Here is a 7,029-nt window from a genome sequence, read left to right on the forward strand (position 1 = left end):
GAGCAGAGGAATGAACTTGTGAGTTTGTAGAAGTTCTTTTTTTCTCTAGCACTGAAGCACAAATGTGGAAGGTCACCAAGACTAGAATTCCAGAAGTTCCAAAACCATCTATGGCTGCAATAATGTCAAGAGAAAGTTGTATTGCTGTTTTTTTTCTCTTATACTCTTCTRAGAGCTGCTCTTCTGGAAGATCCTGATCCTACTCTGAGAGCTCCTCTCACAACAGCAGAAATATTGTCCAAGTTACCACAACTGCTGGAATCTGACTCAGAGCTACCATGTCCTGCTCCAAATAAATCACTCCATAAAAGTTTCAGGATGTGACAGTGTATCCTTAATGCTTCATAGGCTATTTCCTTCTTTTACAAGCTTTGAGCAAGGCTACATTTAAACCATCAGCTGAGGTAATTCCCCAGTGTGTCCAGTGATTTGAGAAGCCTTTTCCAGTACATTCCTTTAAAGTCCTAGGTCTTTAAATAGTCCAAGTTTTTCTTGTGTTTTGTCTTCCAGGTGTACTGGCTTGGTAAGTAGGAAAAAATCAGGAGAATGGAAAATCTTCCGTGTTCCAGCTTTGTGCCTAAACACCCTCTGTGTCTTCCATTCTTTTCTCACGTTATTGCTGTCCTCCCATCTTGCAGGAGGAGGTAGCAGATATGGATCACTAATGAATTCTTTCCAAACCTCYCAGTGTACAAAAACACAGGAGCCACAGACACCTGTGGTCATTCAGTGGCCTGGAGTGAAGGCTGTGGCTCTGGCGGGCGTGGCCACACAGTTGTTGCTCCATTTGATTTCCAGGGATAAAGACCAAGGAGTTGGACAGATCTGTGGTGACTGCTCACCAGGATAAACCTCTCCAGTGTGTAAAAGGTTGGTGTGGTTGAGTTTTGGTTTGGAGTTGTTTTTTTGGGGTGATATTTTTTCCAGGCTCATTAATGTCTCCTGTGACAGAARTGGGATGCTGTGRTTGCTCAGTGTTCCACTGTGCTACACTGAGYGCAGTCAAACTTGAAATAAAATGAGGACCTGGCAGCAGTGCAAYACTAGCTTAGAATTGTTTATCTTGACAGAATGAAAAGACTGAAATAAATAWTTTTTTTCTTCCTACCCTTCCTGTTCTTTCAACATTGTCCTATTAAACTTAGCACGGGTTGAGTGACCTGAAGGAGACGGCGGCTGTTATGGCTACACACTTTCAAAGTCCAGTCAGAACTTTTCCCCAGTCCCAGAGTGGCTGAGGTTGGAAGGGACCTCTGGTAGCGATCTGGTTCAGCTCSCCTGCTCAAGCCAGGCCACCCACATGATCTCAAACCATTTCCTCTGCTCTTTCTATTGGGCATTGCTGAAGAGAGCCGGGCTCTGTCCTGTTTGTACCCTCCTTGGAGGTGTTTCCATAGTGGATGAAATCCCACCTGAGCCTTCACTGCCCCAGGCAGGGCAGCCTCAGCTCTCTCAGCCTTTCCTCAACAGAAGATATATTCCTTTCTCTTCATCATCTTTGTGGCCCTTCACTACACCYTCTCCTTGAAATCAATGTATTTATTTTATGCAGAGCCCAGAACTCCAGGATGGCCTTGTCAGTGCTGAGGAGAGGGAAGGGATCCCCTCCCTCAACCTGCAGGCAATATTTTGCCTAATGCAGCTCACAATACCATGAGCCTTCTTTGCCACAAGGATACAAAGCTGACTCATGTTCCACATGGATTCTTTTTCTTTCTCTCTCGAAGACAGGGGTGATGTTTGTTCTCTGCTTCTCTGGCATGGCTCAAAATTGCCACCATCCATCAAAGGTTATCAAGAGTGGCCTTGTAATGGTATCTGCAAGCTCCCTCAGCGCTCACTATTCACCTTGGTGGAATGCACTCACTTGGTGAGTGCAAGACCCTGAACAGATCCAGTTCCAGGTGCATTTTGGATTTCTAATCCAGGTTTCTGCATGCTCAGGCAGTGTTTCTTTGTTCCTTCCATGCTATCCACCCCTGCTCCACCCTCTGCAGGCTTCCTTTTGTGCTTGGCTTTTGCCAGATCTCCCTGTTCATCCATGCAGGCCTCTTGGTATGTTGTTGTTTTTTTTTTTTCTCTTGCTTTCTACACATTGTGATGAACCAAGCACAGAGCAAAACTTTGTTGAGACAAGCTACCAAGCTGACACAAATCCTCAAGCTGACTCATGGCCATTGCCTAATGTCTTGCTGATTTTCAGTCCCTGGGGCTCCTCACTTCACTTTTTGGAAATATTCACATGATCAGTGTCTTTGTCATGCTGCTTTTAGGCTGCACAAAYGTGCTTTCTCCCCTCCATTTGATTTATCCATATTTGCTAAAAGGCTTCCATCTGAAGCAAAACACAGCCTCCTTTTCTGCAGAAYACAACTCCCTTGCTTTGTTACCAAGCACATCTGTTGCTTCAAACACTGCCAATCACATGCTTTCCAAAGACTTTTTTCCAAAGACTATTTCCAGACTGTTTTCATCACCTGTAATAGAATTGGTGGAAGAATGAATGGTTTATGAAGTTTAATTTATTGTATCTGGGATATAAACCTGCATTTAGCTGCATACTGGTGCAGACTGGACAAGGGACCTGTGTATTTTATTTAGAAAGGAAAATATTTTTTTTAGTTGTATATTTCCCTCTGGTTGTGTTTATAGCCAGAAAGGCTTCTAACCCAGAGTACTCCAAAGAAATTAGTATTTTAACTGTTACTCATCACAACTCGTTAACACTGATGATCTTACCTGATATTATTAATAAATGTGAGTTTTTCTCTTTGCCCCACCTCCATTTTGTTATCAGATGAACCAAATAATACAGACAGTCTAGACTAAGCTYTCTTCAGARAGAAAATGTGAACCCCATTTGTCAYCCTGARCAGATGACAGCAATGCTTTTTGGCTCAGGCAGCACAGACCAGCAGTAGCTATAGCTTGTCATGCTCATCTTCTTCTTGTTGCTATACCTTAATCCTTCTCCAGTTCAGGTGGAATCAGAAACACTGTTTACATCAGTTGGTGATTGAGATCTGTGTGCTTTGTTRTTTTGGATTTGGCTGCAGATGAGGCTCTCCAGCCCGTGGGAAGCAATCCTGTTTGTSGCTGGTTTCACTCGTTTCCATGTATTTAGCAAATACCTTCTGTGGTTAGGACTCTTAACCTAGGGTGGGGGAAGATGTAGAGAAAAGAAGAAATAATGAGTTTTTCTGCTGGTTTTTGAACCACTTGAGCACCACTTGAGGACGTGGAAGWCCTTTCATGGTGCAATCATAGTAGCAGAAATTGAAGCAGCATGTTCATTTGCAAAGAAAGAGGCAGCAGCCAGCAGCGTTGCTGTCCAAGAGATGTCCTCAGTCCCTGGCAAGAAATATCCATCTATAACCAAGGCCTAATGACCTGAACATGCCAGCAGAAATGGGAAAAAAAATCCTCTTGACTGTGAGAAAGAAATGAGTGAGAAGCTGATTTTTTTCTGCTTCTGCAGGTCTGATCCCTTAAATGATAAAGCTTTCGGGCTGATCATTTTGCTGTTTATTTCTCTCTGCCGTCAATTCCCTCCTTTTTTTTTTCCGAGTATCCTGCAGTGGGTGTCAGGATCTCAGGCAYTCAGGAGGGAGAATTTGCAATTTTYCTGCAAAGGTGTTCATTACTGTATTTGCCATGAGGCTTCTGGGCTTTCCTGGGGAAGAGTAGCAAGCTCTGGGAGGTGTTGCAGGCATAATTTATCTGTGTATCTTTGCTTTCCTCACAGCATAAATGAGACACAGAATAGATTATTTCAGMTGGGAGGGACCTGCTTTAATCAGGCAATTTAAAAAATCAGGGAGAGGGCTCTGCTTTGCTTGGAAATGCATGGGGAGCACACCCACTTTCTGAAAGGTATTTAATATTCCAACCAGCTTATTTGCAATGGTAATAGCATTTGGGGGTGTAACAGGGTTCCTCTCTGGGCTGTGAACTGCATAAACAAGCCCCGAGCAGAGGTACCTGGGGGAGGTTCAGCAAGGTCCCAGCAATGCCATCTGCAGCCCTTCAGGGATAAAACTGCTCAGGATAATGTTAATTACAAGAGCAGCTCTTCCATTTAGGCATGGCAGGGGTGCCATGGAATCCAAGGGSAAAACCACCCCACAGCCTGGTTTATACATCACCAAGTGTGCTCTGTGGTACCCTGTGTGAGTTTTGACAATGCATTCTAATCCTTAATTTCTAAACATGRCAGAAGTGCAGATCCAGCCACTCTTTATTTGGCAGAGGTTTTTTTTTGTGTCTGAAGAGTTTTATGTAAATGTAAATGTTATCAGCAGTTGAAGTGCCCATTCTGCAGTTGTTATCTGCAATCCTTTACCCCTGGCCTATCAGAAGTTGSTCTAAGAGTGGGAAAATCCTTCAGCAACACTTGCTGTGCTGTGAGTGTCCAACGGCCCTTATGGCCCTACAGCTTCCCTGTGAGCCACAGAGAGAGCAGGAATTTGTGATGGGCAAAGTACATAGCAGGARCTATCCAGATCTTGGACCTCACCTTGGCTAAAAACCAATATTTTATTTCTAAATTTCATGGGAGGAAGCACAGTTTTTCCTAGAGTGAAAATTCAGGCAGGCTCTAGTAACTGTCTGCATAATTAAGTTGMTGATATTCTGCCAAATTGTGGGGAGCAGCACCTCAAGAAGGAAAAAAAGCAGTCTGTGCTGTCTTGGCWGTGAACAGGGACATGAGCTTTGACATGTTGGGGTGTCAAGGAGACAGGAATATCAATCTTCCCTCCTGGAAAAACAAATGCTCTGAATGAAACAAATAGTCTCAATTTCCCACTGAGTCTGTACCCAGCCTGTGACAGTCCTGCCCTTCCGACAAGCCASGTGCTTTCCTGCTTACCTCCTTGCAGAATTTGACCACCAGCATTTGGCAGGCTGCTAAATTGCGTTTTTTCTATGTTCAAATAGGCTTTGGTGTGAGGCTGCTCCCCTCTGCAGCCGTGCTGGCTGCTTGCACGGAGTTTCCAGCTGAGATATAATATATYAGAGATGTTATGCAATTATTTATTGCCAGGCTGGGTCTGGCACTGGTCCTGTCACCAGGGAGTGCAGAGATTGAGAATACAAACACGTAGTGAGAGGTGAATGAGGGATCTAAAGCCAGACCTGTGTATGTTTAGGGTTCATTTCCAGCCTCACTGCCAAATTCTTACCTGGCTTCTGCTGACGTGCAAAAGTTCAGGRGTTTCCTCCTCGTTGTTTGCAGCAGCATTGCCTGCAGACCAAGSCAACAATTCCTTTCCTTTCCTGCCCTTCAACTCCACCCCAAAACTTCTGAAAAATATGCAGGCAGGGGCACACCTCTTGTGCCTGAGATCYCTCGTGGTCGTGGGGTGCTCAAGCCTGAGCACCTGTGACCTGGGAACACCAAAACCAGTTCTAATGAAAAAACTGACACAGTACAAAATTCTAGTGGAGGTATTCAACATGTGGAATATCCACTACCGTTTCCCAAAACTCAAAGATCTATTGATGCAATAAATGCAGCAACTGGTGGATTCCTTCGACCAAGTTTCCTGTTTCTGAGGAACCACAGTTTGACTTTGTTAAGAACTAATTCTTGACCCCGATTATGCTGTGATGCAGTAGGAATTGCTCAAAAATGAAGCTAAGACATGTTGAATGGAGCTGGTCAGCAGTTGCCAGCAAAAATCMAGCTGAAAGATGCTGGCTCACTCTGTGGTGGTTTTGAGGTTAATCATTCCAGCTGGCCAGAGTACATGCTTGTTAATGGGAGCTCTTCTTTAAGGGCTACTTTAAATAAAAGTAAATTAAAAAGCAATTTCCCCCRCAGAGCTTCATCTCCCGAGGACTGGCAAATTGTCACTGGGCTGGAGCAGATTAAAAGATTTAAATTTTTTTCCCTTTTCTTTCTTGTTCTTCCTCTCGGCTGGATCCAACTGTTCCATGAGAAATACCATGGACAGGCAGCTGTGTGCCTCATGGTAGTCAGGAAAAATGCAACTTCARTAAATAAACAGATAATCTGGATTTAAACAGAACAGTTGCGCAAAGTTTGGCYRTTATTTATTTAYTTATTTAYGTATTTAATTATGTATTGTTTTAATTTTTTTCTGCTCAAAGGCACTTACCCCTSAGCACTACAGAGTGTCCTGGCTCCTGATGGGATTCCCACCTGCTGAGAAGAGAMCTGGCATGAAGGCTCACCCTGTCAGGGATCCCTGGAGACTTCCCTGTCACCAAAGTTTCAGCTTCTCCAGTGCTCCTTGGGTTTCTGGGTGTGCTTTCTGCTCCAGCTGGAGCCAGGAGTGCAGGAAACATTCCTGGGGTGGTGCCTGCCTCACCCTGAGTAGGAAAAGTCAAGGAATCCTCCTGGAAAGCACGGTCGTTACCTGGCCAGCCCTCCTGCCTTGTTTTAAGGTCAGGAGCAAACACAGGGCTGGATTTTTCTCTTGGTTTTGATAAGATAATTCAATGATATATCTTGAATAAGATAATAATAACAAATGTTGGGCACACCCAGACTTGGGTAACGAGGGCATGGAAAACCAAACTTTGAAGGACCAGGTTTTTATGATGGGACTTGCTGACACAGAGTTTAATTACACTGATCTGAGCTGGTTAGTAAGACTTCCATGAAGATGATAAAGGTATTTTGTGTTTGCCTGGAGTTGTAAAAGTTGCTACAGTTCAGATTTTTTGCACCTTTATCTCTTAACTATTTTTCCTTATGGCGACAGCGATAACTGCTGATGCATTTTAGAAGTTAGGTAACTTAATAATGGTAAGTCTGACTGATAAGGGGAGGAACTGAGAAGTATAGGATTGCTTCTAGTCCAGCATGATGCTGTGGAAAAGTTTTTTTTTTGCSGGCAAATCTGATCTGTTTCGAAACGACATTCTCTGCCTTGTAAGAGAGATGACATGTGACAGCACAGAGCTGGCAGAAGAAATGAAGGAGGAAATGTTTGCCGTCACTCTGCCCACATTATGGCTGTGCTACTGCAGCTTCTTACTGACAAATTCTTCAGAGTTTTC

Source organism: Malurus melanocephalus, unplaced genomic scaffold (genome assembly GCF_030028575.1).
Source record: "Malurus melanocephalus ecotype Western Australia unplaced genomic scaffold, MMel_1.1 scaffold_379, whole genome shotgun sequence".
In the NCBI taxonomy this organism is placed as follows: Eukaryota; Metazoa; Chordata; class Aves; order Passeriformes; family Maluridae; genus Malurus; species Malurus melanocephalus.